The sequence below is a fragment of the Ovis canadensis genome, chromosome 18, assembly GCF_042477335.2.
Source record: "Ovis canadensis isolate MfBH-ARS-UI-01 breed Bighorn chromosome 18, ARS-UI_OviCan_v2, whole genome shotgun sequence".
Taxonomy (NCBI): Eukaryota; Metazoa; Chordata; class Mammalia; order Artiodactyla; family Bovidae; genus Ovis; species Ovis canadensis.
Genome location: NC_091262.1, coordinates 46006093 through 46026358, shown reverse-complemented (window position 1 = coordinate 46026358; position 20266 = coordinate 46006093). Strand labels below are relative to the sequence as shown.

General features: G+C 37.4%; 1 protein-coding gene across 6 annotated transcripts in view; it reads left to right on the top strand.

Annotated features, from left to right (window-relative positions):
* Positions 1 to 20266, top strand: part of PEAK1 (pseudopodium enriched atypical kinase 1) — a 323221-nt gene that overhangs the window by 151541 nt on the left and 151414 nt on the right. For 3 of the 6 annotated variants that reach the window (XM_069560149.1, XM_069560146.1, XM_069560147.1), the window contains exons 3-4: positions 5502 to 5587; positions 11827 to 11989. The gene's annotated coding sequence lies outside the window, so the exon portion shown is untranslated. The remainder of the gene's footprint in view (positions 1 to 5501; positions 5588 to 11826; positions 11990 to 20266) is intronic. The other 3 variants (XM_069560151.1, XM_069560152.1, XM_069560150.1) reach the window with 2 other exon arrangements.

The following is a 20266-nucleotide window of genomic DNA, read 5'->3' as shown; positions in this document are numbered from 1 at the left end:
GGAGGAGCCTGGTAGGCTGCAGTCCATGGAGTCGCAAAGAGTCAGACACGACTGAGCGACTTCATTTTCACTTTTCACTTTCATGCATTGGAGAAGGAAATGGCAACCCACTCCCGTGTTCTTGCCTGGAGAATCCCAGGAACAGGGGAGCCTGGTGGGCTGCCGTCTATGGGGTCGTACAGAGTCGGACACGACTGAAGCGACTTAGCAGCAGCAGCAGCAGCAGTGATAAGAGAATGTACTATGTATAGTTTGTTTTTTTGTTTTTTGTTTTTTTTTTTAGTTTTTTATTTTTTAAATTTTAAAATCTTACATGCATTCCCAAACATGAACCCCTCTCCCACCTCCCTCCCCATAACATCTCTCTGGGTCATCCCCATGCACCAGCCCCAAGCATGCTGTATCCTGCGTCAGACATAGACTGGCGATTCAATTCTTACATGATAGTATACATGTTAGAATGCCATTCTCCCAAATCATCCCACCCTCTCCCTCTCCCTCTGAGTCCAAAAGTCTGTTATACACATCTGTGTCTTTTTTCCTGTCTTGCATACAGGGTCGTCATTGCCATCTTTCTAAATTCCATATATATGTGTTAGTATACTGTATTGGTGTTTTTCTTTCTGGCTTACTTCACTGTGTATAATCGGCTCCAGTTTCATCCATCTCATCAGAACTGATTCAAATGAATTCTTTTTAACGGCTGAGTAATACTCCATTGTGTATATGTACCACAGCTTTCTTATCCATTCATCTGCTGATGGACATCTAGGTTGTTTCCATGTCCTGGCTATTATAAACAGTGCTGCGATGAACATTGGGGTACATGTGTCTCTTTCCATTCTGGTTTCCTTGGTGTGTATGCCTAGCAGTGGGATTGCTGGGTCATAAGGTAGTTCTATTTGCAATTTTTTAAGGAATCTCCACACTGTTCTCCATAGTGGCTGTACTAGTTTGCATTCCCACCAACAGTGTAGGAGGGTTCCCTTTTCTCCACACCCTCTCCAGCGTTTATTGCTTGCAGATTTTTGGATCGCAGACATTCTGACTGGTGTGAAGTGGTACCTCATTGTGGTTTTGATTTGCATTTCTCTAATAATGAGTGATGTTGAGCATCTTTTCATGTGTTTGTTAGCCATTCGTATGTCTTCTTTGGAGAAATGTCTATTTAGTTCTTTGGCCCATTTTTTGATTGGGTCGTTTATTTTTCTGGAATTGAGCTGCATAAGTTGCTTGTATATTTTTGAGATTAGTTGTTTGTCAGTTGCTTCATTTGCTATTATTTTCTCCCATTCAGAAGGCTGTCTTTTCACCTTGCTTATATTTTCCTTTGTTGTGCAGAAGCTTTTAATTTTAATTAGATCCCATTTGTTTATTTTTGCTTTTATTTCCAGAATTCTGGGAGGTGGATCATAGAGGATCCTGCTGTGATTTATGTCGGAGAGTGTTTTGCCTATGTTCTCCTCTAGGAGTTTTATAGTTTCTGATCTTACATTTAGATCTTTAATCCATTTTGAGTTTATTTTTGTGTGCGGTGTTAGAAAGTTATCTAGTTTCATTCTTTTACAAGTGGTTGACCAGTTTTCCCAGCACCACTTGTTAAAGAGATTGTCTTTACTCCATTGTATATTCTTGCCTCCTTTGTCAAAGATAAGGTGTCCATATGTGTGTGGATTTATCTCTGGGCTTTCTATTTTGTTCCATTGATCTATATGTCTGTCTTTGTGCCAGTACCATACTGTCTTGATGACTGTGGCTTTGTAGTAGAGCCTGAAGTCAGGCAAGTTGATTCCTCCAGTTCCATTCTTCTTTCTCAAGATTGCTTTGGCTATTCGAGGTTTTTTGTATTTCCATAGAAATCTTGAAATTATTTGTTCTAGTTCTGTGAAAAATGTGGCTGGTAGCTTGATAGGGATTGCATTGAATTTGTAAATTGCTTTGGGTAGTATACTCATTTTCACTATATTGATTCTTCCAATCCATGAACATGGTATATTTCTCCATCTATAGTGTCCTCTTTGATTTCTTTCATCAGTGTTTTATAGTTTTCTATATATAGGTCTTTAGTTTCTTTAGGTAGATATATTCCTAAGTATTTTGTTCTTTTTGTTGCAATGGTGAATGGAATTGTTTCCTTAATTTCTTTTTCTACTTTCTCATTATTCGTGTATAGGAATGCAAGGGATTTCTGTGTGTTGATTTTATATCCTGCAACTTTACTATATTCATTGATTAGCTCTAGTAATTTTCTGGTGGAGTCTTTAGGGTTTTCCATGTAGAGGATCATGTCATCTGCAAACAGTGAGAGTTTTACTTCTTCTTTTCCAATTTGGATTCCTTTTATTTCTTTTTCTGCTCTGATTGCTGTGGCCAAAACTTCCAGAACTATGTTTTTTTTATTTTAATTTTTTAAGACTTACTCCTGGCTCAGCAGGTGGGCTCTCCTGGTAAATGTTTCATGGGCAGTATAAAAGTTTTTATTTTGTTGCTGTTGATTGGAATGTTCTATGAACATCAGCTCAGCTGAGAGTGCTGCTCAAGTGTTTGCTGGACTTTCAGTGTACTTGTTCTTTTCAGGTACTGAGGGAGGAGTATTGATGTCTCCAACTGTTCTGAGTACTTGTTTGTTTCTCCCCTCAGGTCTATAAGTTTTTGTTCTGGTATTATGTACATACACATTTAGAATTATGCCATCTTCCAAGTGAAGTGATCCCTTGATCATTATGAAATATCTCTCATTATCTCTGATGCTATTTTATTTTGTCTTCCATCTTCTCTGATATAAATGTGGCTATTTCTTAAGATTTTTGGTTTGCATGGTATACTTTCTATCCTATTATTTTTAAACTATTTCCTTATTTTAGTGTGAGACTCTCAGTGTATATTTGGTCTTGCTTTTTTCATGTCTTTTTATTGGAGAATTTAGATAATTTACATTTAATGTATTTATTAATGTGGTCGGGTTTAAATCTACCATCTTGCCATTTGTTTTCTAATAACCATTTTTTTAATTAATTATACTTTTGGAATCCATTTAATTTTCTCTATTGTTTTATTCCTTTATTTGTTTATTTTGTTCTTCTCTTTATTTACTTATTTTAATAGTTGCTGTAGGATTTATAATATGCCTGTTATTCCATTCTATTATCAAATAATTTTATACAACTTTTAAAAAATAATGTAATACATTTAAGATAGTTATCTTCCTTTGTCTCACATTCATCTTTTACTCTCTGAACTTCATTTTGGATAGATTATATTACTCTTCAGGTTCACTGATTTCTTTTTTTTCTGCCATGAGCGCTTATTTTATCCAATGAAATTTTCATATATGTATTTTTTATATATATATATATATATATATATATATATATATATATATAAAACCAGTCCATCCTAAAGGAGATTAGTCCTGGGTGTTCATTGGAAGGACTGATGCTAAATCTGAAACTCAAATACTTTGGCCACCTCATGCGAAGGGTTGACTCCTTAGAAAAGACCCTGATGCTAGGAGGGATTGGGGGCAGGAAGAGAAGGGGACGACCGAGGATGAGATGGCTGGATGGCATCACCAACTCAATGGACGTGAGTTTAAGTGAACTCAGGGGGTTGGAGATGGACAGGGAGGCCTGGCGTGCTGCGGTTCATGGGGTTGGAAACAGTCGGACATGACTGAGCGACTGAGCTGAACTGAACTGATATATATATATATATATGTAATCTCTAGAAGTTCTCTTTGGGTATTTTTTGAAATATTTAAAAAATGCTTCACTTTTCTCTTCACTATGTTCCTATTTTCGTTTATATGGCGCATACTCATAATGCCCCTTAAAAATGTCTTTACCTGTTAATTCTATCATGTCTGTCATTTCTGGTCTGTTGTGTTGACAGGTATTTTTCTGGTTATGGGCCACATTCTCATACTTCTTTGTGCATCCAGTAATTTCTAATTGAATGTCATATATTTGTGAATTGTACATGTTGAGTTTTTTATTTTTGTGGTATTCCTTTAAAGTGTATTAGATTTTTTCCTAGTAGGCATTTTAAATTGCTTATTCATTTGATCTTTCTAAGCTTCCAAGCTTCTTTCAGGAGGGTCTAGAGTAACTTTTATTCTAGGACTATTTTCCCCCCTGTTTCTGTATGTGGGCCTTCTGGGGTCATTTTTTTTTTTAATTTAAATTCATTTATTTTAATTGGAGGCATTTTTAATAGCCAGAAATATTCAGTGAGGTTCATCCCCTCTTGCTGGAGGGGAACATGTTGAAATTTTGGCCCTGTATCAGCTCTGAGAATTTTTTGTTTTAGAACTCCCTGGTAGCTTTTTTTCCTTAGAAGTTCTTCTTGGCTGGTCTCAAGAAACTTTACCCTTCTCATGGACAGGTTTTTATATAGCTAAATATTCAAGGGAACCCTCATTTAAATTACTGGAACTCTTTCCCTGCTCTTTGGAACTCTACTCCATAAATTCTAGCTTCCTTGACCTCCTGGTACTGTTTTCTCTGTCTCCTTAAGTCAATAAGATTGCCAGGCTCTATTTTGGTTCTTTCTGCTATACTGGAGTTGCTTCCTGGCTGAGAGCCTTGGATGATGGTAGGGCTTGCCTTCTTTACTTCCCTTTTTCAAGGACCATAAGTCCTACACTGCCTGTGTCTGAAAATAGTCCCCTCCTGTACTTTATACGGTGTTCTAGTTGTTTTCAGTGGGAGGATTATTCTGGACTGTTTACCTACTCAAGGCCTCAAAAGCAGAAGTTGAATCATTCTAGAATTAGTTTTAATGCTAAAACAGATCATAAAATTCTGAAACTCTCAAGCAATTATTATCTTTTATATAACAACATTTTATTCACTTCTCAGTATTATTATAAATGATATTGTATCAACTGTTGAAACTATTAATTATTTTTCAATTCAGAGATTCCACTGTACACTTTAAATCAGAAGCTGACCCAAAGAAAATGATTTATCATGCCTAATAGGGATGATAAATTCCCTAAAGGGCAAAGTAAATTCCTAAATCAGGAAAGTGGATTTTTGGGTATACAAAAATTCTCTCAATATTATGGCATAGTCATTTTAAATATAAGGTTATTACTTAATATTTCACTAGAAACATGAAAGACTATTATACTGGGAGATAAGGACCAAAATGAACCATTTGATCTAGTATTTTAAAATGTAAATCCTATCATTGTAGAGCATAATCGTGTATTTTATATCAGGAAGTGGCAGATGTTGTCTGGGAAGGGCCAGATAGCCTATGTTTTAGACTTTGTGGGCCATGCAGTCCTTGTTGCCGCAGTTCAGCTCGCCCTTTGCAGTACGAAAGCAGCCACAGATGATGCATTTTTAAACGTGCTGGTTGTGTTCTGATAAAATTTCATCTATAGAAAATGAAATTTGAATTTCATGTAATTTTTACACCTCAAAATATTTTTATTCTTTTGATCTTTTTTCCCAGCTATTTTGACATGTAAAAACTACATTCTTGCCTTGCAGGTCATGCATAAATGGGTGGCTGGTCAGACTTGGCCCCTGACTCATAGTTTGACAGTCGCTGTGCTGTACGATTAAAAAGCTCCCAGGTAAGCTGCAGGATACCTGTTGGACTGTTATGGTTTAATTCTTAGTAATACTTTTACTTAAACATTCTCTACTGTTAAAGGGCAAAGTAAATAAGATGGCACACTCCTGAGCCTGTAGGGCTTTGATAGATTTTTTAATGGCAAAGGCTATACCAGTGGTTCCTTAGTTAATGGAGAATTTGGGCTAATGCCTAAGTTACCGTACTGTCAAACTGGCACCTTTTCTCTTTTAAATTATGCAAGATTAAATTCATTCGTTCTTATTTTGTTTCAATATGCCTACCTTACTAACGTTTCAAAATTAGCATGTATGTAACCTGAATTTAGTTATTTAGTGATGAAGTTGCCCTGTGCTCATAAACAAAAGGTCCCCCAGCATTATGTCATTTTTAACTTAATGGTGTCCCCACTAATAGTCAGTTCAGTTCAGTCGCTCAGTTGTGTCCGACTCTTTGAGACCCCGTGTACTGCAGCACACCAGGCTTCTCTATCCATCACCAACTCCCGGAGTTTACTCAGACTCATGTCCATTGAGTCGGTGATGCCATCCAACGATTTCATCCTCTGTCGTCCCCTTCTCCTCCTGCCTTCAGTCTTTCCTAGCATCAGGGTCTTTTCAAATGAGTCACCTCTTTGCATCCAGTGGCCAGAGTATTGGACTTTCAGCTTCAAAATCAGCACTTCCAATGAATATTCAGGACTGATTTCCTTTAGGATGGACTGGTTGGATCTCCTTGCAGTCCAAGGGACTCTCTTGAGTCTTCTCCAATTCCACAGTTCAAAAGCATCAACTCTTTGGTGCTCAGCTTTCTTTATAGTCCAACTCTCACATCCATACATGACCACTGGAAAAACCATAGCCTTGACTAGATGGACCTTTGTTGGCAAAGTAATGTCTCTGCTTTTGAATATGCTATCTGGGTTGGTCATAACTTTTCTTCCAAGGAGTAAGCATCTTTTTATTTGATGGCTGCAATCACCATCTGCAGTGATTTTGGAGCCCAAAAAAGTAAAGTCTGCCACTGTTTCCACTGTTTCTCCATCTCTTTGCCATGAAGTGGTGGAACCAGATGCCATGATCTTTGTTTTCTGAATGTTGAGCTTTAAGCCAACTTTTTCACTCTCCTCTTTCACTTTCATCAAAAAGCTCTTTAGTTCTTCTTCACTTTCTGCCATAAGGATGGTGTCATCTGCATATCTGAGGTTATTGATATTTTTCCCAGCAATCTTGATTCCAGCTTGTGTTTCTTCCAGTTCAGCATTTCTCATGATATACTCAGCATAGAAGTGAAATAAACAGGGTGACAATATACAGCTTTGACATACTCCTTTTCCTATTTGGAACCAGTCTGTTGTTCCATGTCCAGTTCTAACTGTTGCTTCCTGACCTGCATACAGATTTCTCAAAAGGCCTGCATACAGATTTCTCTGGTGACCTGGTATTCCCATCTCTTTCAGAATTTTCCACAGTTTATTGTGATGCACACAGTCAAAGGCTTTGGCATAGTCAATAAAGCAAAAATAGATGTTTTTCTGGAACTCTCTTGCTTTTTCCATGATCCAGCAGATGTTTGCAATTCAATCTCTGGTTCTTCTGCCTTTTCTAAAACCAGCTTGAACATCTGGAAGTTCACAGTTCACATATTGTTGAAGCCTGGCTTGGAGAATTTGGAGCATAACTTTGCTAGCGTGTGTGATGAGTGCAATTGTGTGGTAGTTTGAGCATTCTTTGGCATTGCCTTTCTTTGGGATTGAAATGAAATCTGACCTTTTCCAGTCCTGTGGCCACTGCTGAGTTTTCCCAATTTGCTGGCATATTGAGTGCAGCACTTTCACAGCATCATCTTTCAGGATTTGAAATAGCTCCACTGGAATTCCATCACCTCCACTAGCTTTGTACATAGTGATGCTTCCTAAGGCCCGCTTGACTTCACATTCCAGGATGTCTGGCTTTAGGTGAGTGATCACACCATCGTGATTATCTGGGTTGTGAAGATCTGTTTTTTATAGTTCTTCTGTGCATTCTTGCTACCTCTTCTTAATATCTTTGGCTTCTGTTAGGTCCATACCATTTCTGTCTTTTATTGAGCCCATCTTTGCATAAAATGGTCTCTTGGTGTCTCTAATTTTCTTGAAGAGATCTCTAGTCTTTCCCATTCTGTTGTTTTCCTCTATTTCTTTGCACTGATCGCTGAAGAAGGCTTTCTTATTTCTCCTTGCTATTCTTTGGAACTCTGCATTCAAATGGGTATATCTTTCCTTTTCTCCTTTGCTTTTCGCTTCTCTTCTTTTCACAGCTATTTGTAAGGTCTTCTTAGACACCCAGTTTGCTTTTTTGCATTTCTTTTTCTTGGGGATGGTCTTGCTCTCTGTCTCCTGTACAATGTCACAAACCTCTGTCCATAGTTCATCAGGCTCTCTGTCTCTCAGATCTAGTTGCTTAAATCTATTTCTCCCTTCCACTGTATAATCGTTAGGGATTTGATTTAGGTCATACCTGAATGGTCTAGTCATTTTCCCTACTCAAGATCTAGGGATTTTTCTTCTTACTTAATAGTTTTGAGAATATACTTTTCCCTTCATTACCTTTGCTTCTTTATTGTCTTCCACGTATCCCTGTTAGCCAGTTAGCACACAAAATACATTTTAAAGCATAATCTCTTTTTTCCACCTAATGTAGCTTAGCGTGCTGGTCCAGTCCCCTCTTAGACTACTCAGAGTTTTTCTAATAGGTACAGCAGTATTGATACGTGCAGTGGATGATTTTGTTTGGTGTTATATACAATTATCCCTTGAATGATTGAAAGCAAAAGTGACAGTCGCTCAGTTGTGTCTGACTCTTTGCGACCCTATGGACTGTACCTTGCCAGGCTTCTCTGTCCATGGCAGATTCTCCAGGCAAGGACACTGGAGTGGGTATCCGTTTCCTTCTCCAGGGGATCTTTGCGACCCAGGGATCAAACATGGGTATCCTGCATTGCACACAGATTCTTTACTGTCTGAACCACCAGGGAATCCTGTGAATGATTAAGAGTATTTTCCTTCGTTAAGGTTTATAATTGAAGTTGTTCTTTAGCAATGTGCAAAATCCAGTGCTGTCAAAGTTCTAGAAGAGAATTTAAGTATATGCTGCTGTTGCCTCAGTGAGTGGGTAGTAACATAGCTCCATATACCTTCAGGGAATACTTTTCATGTCTACATGTCTTCATGAAGCTTTCCCAACACTCTGGTACATCATCCAGGGGAGGGGAAAGCAGGGAATTCATTTCATTTTACATGCAGAGAGAGAATAATCTTTTCACTCAATTATAAAATAAGAATTGGTTCTGAAAGAAGCTTTGAAGTAATAGAAAATTGTCATCTAAAGAGAATTCATGTAGTAAGTTAAAAAGAAATAGGTTAATAATTTTTAGTAATTGTTATTTTATTGTTGTTGTTACATAGGAGTCAATAGTTTTAAAATATGGCCAATTTTCACATGTATTTTGAGGGATATGGTACCTAAGAGATTTTTCTCAAAAATTCCTATTTCATTATTTTGATAATTTAGAAACTTTTTCCCATGAGCATTATAAGTTTATTCCTGTCTTACAACATGTATGGCTTCCTATGTCTGGAAAATTCACCTCCTAAATTTTTCTATGTCTGGCTCATTTCAACCTGAGCATCATCTCTCCTGAGGGCCTTCCTTTACACACTGTCTCAAACAGCACCTCCACCTTCCCAGCCTGTAACACCCAGTTTTATTTTCTTCGATGTATTTATCACCATCTAAAATTAGTTTGTTCATTTACTGACTTGTCTCTTTCTGTATTAAAATGTTGGCTCTCTGAGAAGAGAAATCTTGCCTTCCCTATTGTCTGTCTATCTCTACTACTTAGAACATTTCCTTTCATACAGTAGGCCTTAAGTGTAATTTATGTGGTTGGAAGGATGAATAAATGAAAGTATGCCTAAGGTGTGATTTGTAGCAATATCTGATAGGCTAATGTGTATAGTGAATCACCAAGAAGAAATACGAGTAACTTTACCCAAATTTATTTCACTATATAGAACTACTTTTTCTTTAAACATTTAGCTGTATCAGATGTCCACAGAAGACATTTTGGAAATGTGACTGATGTACTGACATATTCGGAGAAGGCAATGGCACCCCACTCCAGTACTCTTGCCTGGAAAATCCCATGAACGGAGGAGCTGCAGTCCATGGGGTCGCTAAGAGTCAGACACAACTGAGCAACCTCACTTTCACTTTTCACATTCATGCACTGGAGAAGGACATGGCAACCCACTCCAGTGTTCTGCTTGCCTGGAGAATCCCAGGGACAGGGGAGCCTGGTGGGCTGCCGTCTATGGTGTCTCACAGAATTGGACACGACTGAAGCGACTTAGCAGAAGCAGCAGTACTGATATATTAATTTTTTTCTTTTATATTATAATAATACCAAATTTATATGCAAATTATAACAATGATACAGATAATTTTTCCTGAATCACTTGAGAGTGAGTTGCTGACATTATACTGCATCACCACTGAATACTCTAGAGTGCATTTCCTACAAAGACATTCTGCCACATAATCAGGATAAACTAATCACAATCAGGAATTCAATTGGTTGTTTGGTTACTACCATCTAACCTACAACCTACAATTGGTTGATTGGTTACTACCATCTAACATACAACCCTAATCAAGTCATACCAGTTGTTCTGGAATTCAGTGGTGAACATCCCTAGAAAGGAGAGAGTAGGCACCCCCAAAATTTGCATGTCTTTCCTTTCAAATCTTTGGCTGATTACTTAGGTTCACATGTGGAGGAGACTCCATAGGGCCTAGTGGAAGGTAATAGCAGACATGAGAAGTTTTTGAGGGGATATTTCAAATTTGAAGTTTGAGTTCTACCAAACACAGCAGAATAAAGCATTCAGAAAAATACTATTTCAAGGAATGCATGGTAGATTATAAGAGGGTAATAGATCACTGCATTAGGAAAGAGTAAGGCAATGTAGGTTCTCATTTCAGTTTTGTCACTAACCAACACTTACCCATGGGAAATCACTTAACTTCTCCCTCACAAAGTACTTTTCTAGGTTATCACTATTTGTATGTCTCTAAGTTCAATTTCTTTTCATACTCACATTTCAAAATAAAATAGGCATTGATTGCATTTTTCTTCTTTAAAAACTCATAATGGAAACAAGAATAACTGATTTTGCCACTGTTTTTGTGATACTGGGCTTTGAACAAATCTGGGAAACAGTGAAAGAGGAAGCTGGCATCTTGCAGTCCATGGGGTTGTAGAGAGTCAGACATGACTTTAGTGCTATATATATATTTCTTGGTAATATTTCTCCTACATGACACTCATCATTGTTATATACCACTTGAAGTGATAGATATAAACAGTGTAAGAATACTGGATATTGTTTTTATCATGAATAACCTAGCTATATCAGAGTTAGATATTGTTTGATGTTGCACAAAAGTGTCCTTTTTAAAATGTGCCTTGTTGTCTTAAAATCTATTGAAAGATTCAGTTCTACAGTATGTAAGTGCAATCTGGAATCATTTAAAAGTTTTCACATTATCTTTTTATTTCTTAACTCTCCTAGTTATTTTCCTTGTATTTAGTGTTATAGAAAAAGCAAATAAGGAGTTGGGCCTGTTTAAACATACATGTAACAGGTGCTCTAGAGTCAGAAATAGATAGGAATTTATTATTTTAATCTTAAGTGATATTTTGTATGCCAAATTATAAATATATTTTATATTTAAACCTAAAGTAAAACTGCAAAATGGCTAGAGAATTTTTGTAATTGGAGATAAATACAGTCATATTTGACAGAGGCTGTATCAAAGTTGGATATTGTCACTTAGAATTGAATTTTTATGAAGGTGAAATACAATTTTATGTTTCATATTCTTTTATTTGCAGCCAAAAATAGAAATATATGAAGACAATCAAATGAGTCTTAGAAAGCTTCAAATGCATCAGTACTAGTTTGATTCATATACGTTGCTTGATTCTTGGGTATGTCATGGATAGTTCTTGAGTGTGTAAGATTCTATCCATGTCACTTCCTAAGTAAAGAAGTTACTTCCTAAACAAATAAGTCCAATTTTAAGTAAGTTGAGTAAGGGTAAAATTAAGAATATCCTCAATGAAAGAAAATGTCCAATATATTTAAAACTAGTTTGCCTCTCCAGTTTAGCTGTATTTTGTGCTGTTCTCTTGTAGTAAACACCACTATCTTCAGAAAATAAGGAATGAGAGGCAAGGAAGAAAGGACATTCATTCATCTTGGAAGGACCCAAAGCACTTTGAAGTTTAAAGGAATGTAATTATAGCTGCTAAAACCACCTTTGTCACCGAAATGGATGAAGTACTTCAAATTTAAATGGTAACCAGAATTCTCATATCATGTTTCCACCAAGAACTTTAGATCACTTGAAAGGATTTTTTTTTAACTTTAAATATTTACCTTAACAAATACCAAAGTGCAGATAGCTGATAATTTTATAACTTATTTAGCATAGTTAGGATTTTATTTTCTCTTTTAATGCTTGACCCTGATATTAGCCAAAAGAATTGTTGTTTTTTCCCCCAGGTTATCAACTTCTTTACATAGAAACAGATAAGCTTATTTGAGTAAGAATATGGCATAGTGTTAGTATACTTACAGGTCTATCCTTTGCCAAATATTTTTTCCTTTCATAAAAGCAACTCGGACAACATAAATGGTAATATTCTATCACATGTGAAATTGTTTTATAATCTTATTTTCTGAACTTTATTTCATATTGTTTTTTTAGTTTCCTTATGTGACATCTGGTCTCTTGATCTTTTTCCTTTCATATCTGACATCTTATTTTAATTTAATCTTTATTTTATCCTCTCCCCCTCCTCCTTCTCAGGAATTTAGGGTTATAAAAGACACCAGGTTTTAAGTATTCTGTCATTAAAAAAAAAAAAAAAAAAAGACACAAGGATCCAAAATGGAAAAGGAGAGAGAAGTTTGAAAAAATTATAGAATTATTTCTTATTGTGAAATCACAGTGATTGTTACATTGTAAGTAGAGTGGAAAGCAATTGTAGAAAGACTTAAAATTCTTTGTCAGTCTTCTCAAATCTCCTTGATCTTAGACCAAAATTGTTTCAACACATGTTTTGTAAAAACTCAAATGTTTGCAACTTTAATGGCATCCTAGTGAACAATTAGAACTTTTGTTCATTGGAAAATCTATTAATTTGGTTTTGAGGGATAACCGTTTGCTTACTTGAGTCATGGTGTCTTGGTAGTGAATGAATGCAGTTGAGCAAAACTAGGTCCTTACTGTGAAATCAGAACATGTGAAAAATCAAATGCAGTCCTAATCAATGACTAATCCAAATGATTCTAAGGAGTGTAGGACCTATTATTTCAGGAAAATGATTTATATTGGTAAGTGTAACCCAGGATAAGTAGTATGTAAGGAATGTTCCCTGTGCTAACATTAACCTGGATAGGAAATACCTTAACACTGATTTTTTTTAAATTATCCAATTATTGGTTAAACTTCTACTTATGGCATAGTTAGGAATTTCCATATGCTTGTCACTATCTCCCAGCATTTAGTGTTTTTAAAATATTGAGCAAATTCTTTCCAGTCCTCAACTATTAAAAAATTATACAAAGTTGAAGAAAGTAACTTTTGAAAAGTAGCAAAACTTAAAGTGCTAACTATTCAGTTACACAAGCAAATAGTACATAGAAAGTCACTGGGGAATTCCCTGGAGGTCCAGTGCTTAGGACTCAGCACTTTCACTGCCCTGGGCCTGGGTTCTATCCCTGGTCAAGGACCCAAGATCCCGCAAGCTGCGTGGTACAGCTAAAAGAAAAAAGAAAGTCAGCAAACTTCCATGTCTTCTCCACTAATGATCTAAATTTTCTTTATCCATTTGATTGTATCTGATTCTATAACCTCATATAACCACAGCTTCATTAATGAACCCAAAACAAATAATATTGTCAAAGTTTTTATTGTGATTCATTTACCACTCCTTACCAAACCTTTATTTCCATTTAAATTCATCTCTCAGTGATTTGGAGGGCTTCCCTTGTGGGTCAGATGGTCATGAATGTGCCTATAATCCAGGAGACCCGAGCTTGATCCCTGGGTGGAGAAGATTCCCTGGAGAATGAAATGGCAACCCATTCCAGTATTCGTGCCTGGAGAATTCCATGGACAGAGGAGCCTGCTGGGGTACAGTCCATGGGGTCGCAGAGTCAGACACGACTGAGTGACTAACCCTCCCTTTCACAGTGATTTTTGGTAACCATGGATAGGATAATTGAAATCCACAGGGAGTAGCTTTTTCTAATCAATAATTTCACTTTTTTCACTACTAAATTTGTTTTTTACGATCATAATATTCAGTTCAGTTCAGTCGCCCAGTCGTGCCTGACTCTTTGAGACCCCATGAATCGCAGCACGCCAGGCCTACCTGTCCATCTCAACTCCCGGAGTTCACTCAGACTCACGTCCATCGAGTCCGTGATGCCATCCAGCCATCCATCCTCGGTCGTCCCCTTCTCCTCCTGCCCCCAGTCCCTCCCAGCATCAGAGACTTTTCCAATGAGTCAACTCTTCGCGTGAGGTGGCCAAAGTACTGGAGTTTCAGCTTCAGCATCATTCCTTCCAAAGAAATCCCAGGGCTGATCTCCTTCACAATGGACTGGTTGGATCTCCCTGCAGTCCAGGGGACTCTCAAGAGTCTTCTCCAACACCACAGTTCAAAAGTATCAATTCTTCGGCGCTCAGCCTTCTTCACAGACCAACTCTCGCATCCATACATGACCACAGGAAAAACCATAGCCTTGACTAGACGGCAAAGTAATATCTCTGCTTTTTCATATGCTATCTAGGTTGGTCATAACTTTTCTTCCAAGGAGTAAGCGTCTTTTAATTTCACGGCTGCAGTCACCATCTGCAGTGATTTTGGAGCCCAAAAATATAAAGTCTGATGCTGTTTCCACTGTTTCCCCATCTATTTCCCATGAAGTGATGGGACCAGTTGCCATGATCTTCGTTTTCTGAATGCTGAGCTTTAAGCCAACTTTTTCACTCTTTCACTTTCATCAGGAGGCTTTTTAGTTCCTCTTCACTTTCTGCCATAAGGGTGGTGTCATCTGCATATCTGAGGTTATTGATATTTCTCCCAGCAATCTTGATTCCAGCTTGTGTTTCTTCCAGTCCAGCGTTTCTCATGGTGTACTCTGCACAGAAGTTAAAAAAGCAGGGTGACAATATACAGCCTTGATGTACTCCTTTTCCTATTTGGAACCAGTCTGTTGTTCCATGTCCAGTTCTAACTGTTGCTTCCTGACCTGCATACAGATTTCTCAAGAGGCAGGTCAGGTGGTCTGGTATTCCCATCTCTCTCAGAATTTTCCACAGTTTATTGTGATGCACACAGTCAAAGGCTTTGGCAGTCAATAAAGCAGAAATATATGTTTTTCTGGAACTCTCTTGCTTTTTCGATGATCCAGCAGATGTTGGCAATTTGATCTCTGGTTCCTCTGCCTTTTCTAAAACCAGCTTGAACATCAGGAAGTTCAAGGTTCACCTATTGTTGAAGCCTGGCTTGGAGAATTTTGAGCATTACTTTACTAGCATGTGAGATGAGTGCAATTGTTCGGTAGTTTGAGCATTCTTTAGCATTGCCTTTCTTTGGGACTGGAATGAAAACTGACCTTTTAGAACTTGACCTCTCTACAAAATAAAAATATTGCCTTCATTCTCCCATCAAGTCCAGTTCAGAAGTCATGTAATTCACATGCACGAGACTACCTGAATTGCATATTACTTCTTTCTTCTGGTCCCATCTAAGCTGAGTGCCTCCAGAATCCTAAATCTATTGTAGCTTTTGATGAGGGAATGGAATCAGGCTTCTGACTGTGCAACTGACAGAACTTCTAAATTAGAAATTCACATTTCTAAGTGTACAAACTATCATGGCCACCCTGAGTAGGCTAAAATTTAAAAGATAATGTTCTAGCTATGTTAAAGTTGAATTGAACACCCAGTTTTATCTAAGTTCATTAGCTTAAAATTATGATTCTTGGGGATAGAGTATATTCTTGCAGATGGTAAGACCACTGCAAATAATGTATCTATAAAGAATCTTAAACTCATAAAGCTTAATAGGCTCCTTTTAGGAAAACTGTCCTTATGGAGGGAAGCCTAGGTATAATTTGCCCAGACAAATAAGAATTTACCGTAATAGTAATTAATCTGTACTGAGTGATTACCATACGTGAAGCATTGGGATTAGTGTTTAATATGCATTATCTGAGGCTTCACCACTCTATTTGACATAGGTCATATTATTAAATATCTCCATCTTACATATGAGGAAACACATTCTCAGAGAAGTTATTTAAATTGCCCTGCATCAAGTTGCTAGTTCAATGTAGAGTCAGCTCCATAACCTGAACTCTTAACCAGGAGTTTATTCTAGTTTATAAACATTTAATACTTCAAAACTTCAACTTGTTAAAATTTTTATTTACCCAGTGGCAGATAAGGAGAGGTCTTATTAGCAGCGTTCTCATTTCAGTTTTGTGAAATTATGTTCCCTTAAGATACTGTTTTTCTTTTAAAACATCAATTTTATTCTGTCTATGATTTCTCATTGTTCTGATTATGTTCTTAAAGTAGTAGTTATTATTTAATAGAAAAGATACTTGAAGATGATATCATTAGACCCACATTTATCTGAGATAGAGACAGAGGACAGAGAAGGGAAACATAGGTGAGGAAAAAATGTAAAACTGGCCTGTTTATTCAGCTGTCCTCCCTTAAAGTCTTATGTGCCTTTCTCTTTATCCTAAGAACATTCTTTATTGTTTTTCAGTCTCAGTAGCTGATACTGTTGCTAAAAACAAAAATAGTAGTGAATTTCAAGACGAGCTCATCTTGAATTTTTGTTTTATATTGGAGCATAGTTTATTAACAGTATAGTTTCAGGTGTACAGCAAAGTGATTCAGTTACACATATACATGTATCTGTTCTTTTTCAGGTTATTTTCCCATTTACGTTATTACAGAATATTGATTAGTTTCCTGTGCTATAGTACCTCCTTGTTGGTTATCTATTTCGATATAGTAGTGGCATACATTTTCTGTTAAATTCATATATAGTCTTTTTCAAATAGGTAGTTCTTATTCTAATTGTAGAAAATGTCCCTGATAGCTCAGTTGGTAAAGAATCCATCTGCAATGCAGGAGATCCCAGGTCAACTGCTGGGATGGGAAGATCCGCTGGAGAAGGGATAGGATACCCACTCCAGTATTCTAGGGCTTCCCTTGTGGCCCAGCTAGTAAAGAATCTGCCCACAATGCAGGAGACCTGGGTTCAGTCCCTGGGTTGGGAAGATCCCCTGGAGAAGGGAAAGGTGAAATAGTTTTTCATGTCTTTTGCCCATTTTTGAATTGATTGTTTTAACTGTTGAGTTCTGAGAGTCCTTAAGTATTCTTACCCACTCCAGTATTCTGGGCTGGAGAATTCCTGGACTGTGTACGCCATGGGGTTGTAAAGAGTCAGACAGGGCTGAGCACTTTCACTAAGTACATTAACCTATTATCAAGGTTTAAGATGATAAAACTTATCAAGACTCAACATATTAAAGATATCAGTTCAGTTCAGTTCAGTCACTCAATCATGTTGGACTCTTTGCGACCCCATGAATCACAGCACACCAGTCTTCCCTGTTCATCACCAACTCCCGGAGTTTACCCAAACTCATGTCCATCGAGTCAGTGATGCCATCCAGCCATCTCATCCTCTGTCGTCCCCTTCTCCTTCTGTCCCCAATCCCTCCCAGCATCAGAGTCTTTTCCAGTAAGTCAACTCTTCACATGAGGTGGCCAAAGTATTGGAGTTTCAGCTTCAGCATCATTCCTTCCAATGAACACCCAGGACTGATCTCCTTTAGAATGAACTGGTTGGACCCCCTTGCTGTCCAAGGGACTCTCGAGAGTCTTCTCCAACACGACAGTTCAAAAGCATCAATTCTTTGGCGCTCAGCCTTCTTCACAGTCCAACTCTCAGATCCATACATGACTACTGGAAAAACCATAGCCTTGACTAGACGGACCTTTGTTGGCAAAGTAATGTCTCTGCTTTTGAATATGCTATCTAGGTTGGTCATTCATGGCTGCAATCACCTTCTGCAGTGATTTTGGAGCCCTAAAAAATAATGTCTGACACTGTTTCCACTGTTTCCCCATCTATTTCCCATGAAGTGATGGAACCAGATGCCATGATCTTCGTTTTCTGAATGCTGAGCTTTAAGCCAACTTTTTCACTCTTCTCTTTCACTTTCAAGAGGCTTTTTAGTTCCTCTTCACTTTCTGCCATAAGGGTGGTGTCATCTGCATATCTGAGATTATTGATATTTTTCCCAGCAGTCTTGATTCCAGCTTGTGCTTCTTTCAGCCCAGCGTTTCTCATGATGTACTCTGCATATAAGTTAAATAAGCAGGGTGACAGTATACAGCCTTGACGTACTCCTTTTTCTATTTGGAACCAGTCTGTTGTTCCATGTCTAGTGCTAACTATTGCTTCCTGACCTGCATACAGATTTCTCAAGAGGCAGGTCAGGTGGTCTGGTATTCCCATCTCTTTCAGAATTTTCCACAGTTTATTGTGATGCACACAGTCAAAGGCTTTGGCATAGTCAATAAAGCAGAAATCAGTTGTCCCTAAATTGATGTATAGGCTTAAGTCAACTCCTAAAATCCTGGCAAAATTTTTAAAATTTATGTGGAAAGGCAAAGAAATTTGAACAGCTAAAATGACTTTGAAAAAGAAGGAAATGGAAGGAACCACTCTACCCGATTGCAAAACTTACATGGCCACGATACTCAAGACTGGTATTAGCATTAGGATAGACACATAAATCAGTAACAGAATAGATAACCCAGAATAGCCCCACACAAGTATAGCCGGCTGATTTTTTTTTTTTTTAATGAAAGTGTAAAGGCAATTCAATGGAGAATGGACTGTCTTTTTATCAAATAGTGCAGGAGCAGCATGGCGCTAGTGGTAAAGAATCCTCCTGTCTTATACAGGAGACACAAGAGAGGCGGGTTCATCCCTGGGTCAGAAAGATCTCCTTTAGTAGGAAATGGCACCTCACTCCAGTATTCTTGCCTAGAAAATTCCATAGGCAGAGGAGCCTTGTGGGCTAGAGTCCAGGGGGCTGCAAAGAGCTGGACACGACTGAGCAACTGAGGACAATTGAATATTCATAGAAAATAAAATAAAGCCTAATTCTCACCTAAATTCTCAGCCTAAATTCTCACCTTATACAAAAATTAACTTAAAATGAATCATAGATTTAAATGTAAAACTAGAAAACTTTTTAGAAGTTTTATGTAGGAGAAAATCTTTTTTTGTTTTCTTGTTTTTAATTGGGGGGAAATTGCTTTACAGTGTTGTGTTGGTTTCTGCCATACAACACAAATCAGCTATAATTATGCATATATCTCCTCCCTCTTGAGTTTATCCCTCTCCTCCTCCATCCCATCCCTCTAGGTCATCACAGAGCACCAGGATGGGCTCCCTGTGAGAAAATCTTCAGGATCTGGAGGTTAGCGAAGAATAGTTAGGACAGCAAAGCATAACCATAAAAGAAAGAAAAATGGATAAGTCAGACTTGATCAAAATTTAAAACTCTTGCTCTGTAGAAGACCTCATTAAAAGGATGAGAAGACAAAAGAGTCATATGTAGAATACTTAAGGACCCTCAAAACTCAACAGTTAAAACAATCAATTCAAAAATGGGCAAAAGACATGAAGAACTACTTCACCAAAGAGGATATACTCTTAATAGTAGTGGCAGAGAAGTGCATTGAAAAGATATTCAATATCACTTGCTATTAGGGAAATGAAAATTTATGCCATGGTTAGTTATCACTGTATACCTGTTAGAATAGCCAAAATAAAAAATAACAGTGCTTAATACTGATGAGGATACAAAGAAACTAGATCTTTCACGTATTACTGGTAGGAATATGAAACAGAACAGGCACTGGAAAATAACTTGATAGTTTCTTTTAAAACTAAATGTACACTTACCAGCAATCCTACTGTTGGGCATTACACCCGGTAAAATGAGATCTTAGGTTCACACAAAAACATGTGCCTTATTGTTCATACCAGCTTTATTTGTAATAGCCATGGATTGTACCAACCAACATGTCCTACAATAGGTAAATGGCTAAACAAACTGTGGTACATCCATACTATGGAGTACAATAACAGCAATAAAAAGGAATGATCTACTGATATATATCACAGCTTGGATGGATCTCAGGGACATAAGGCCACATGATGTGTGTGTGATTCCATTTATATGACATTCTCAAAATGACACAATTATGATGATGGAGAACAGACATTTGTTGTCAGGGATTTGGGAAGGTTGGGTGTGACTATAAAGAGATAGTACCAAGGGATATCTTTGCAGTGATGGAATAGTTTGTATCTTGATTGTGATAGCTAGAGTAATCCACATGTGTCATGAAATGACATTGAATATACATCCATTATACCCATGTCAGTTTCCTGGTCTTGATATTGTATTATGTTTATAAAAGATGTGACTATTGGGGCAAACTTTCAAGGGTGA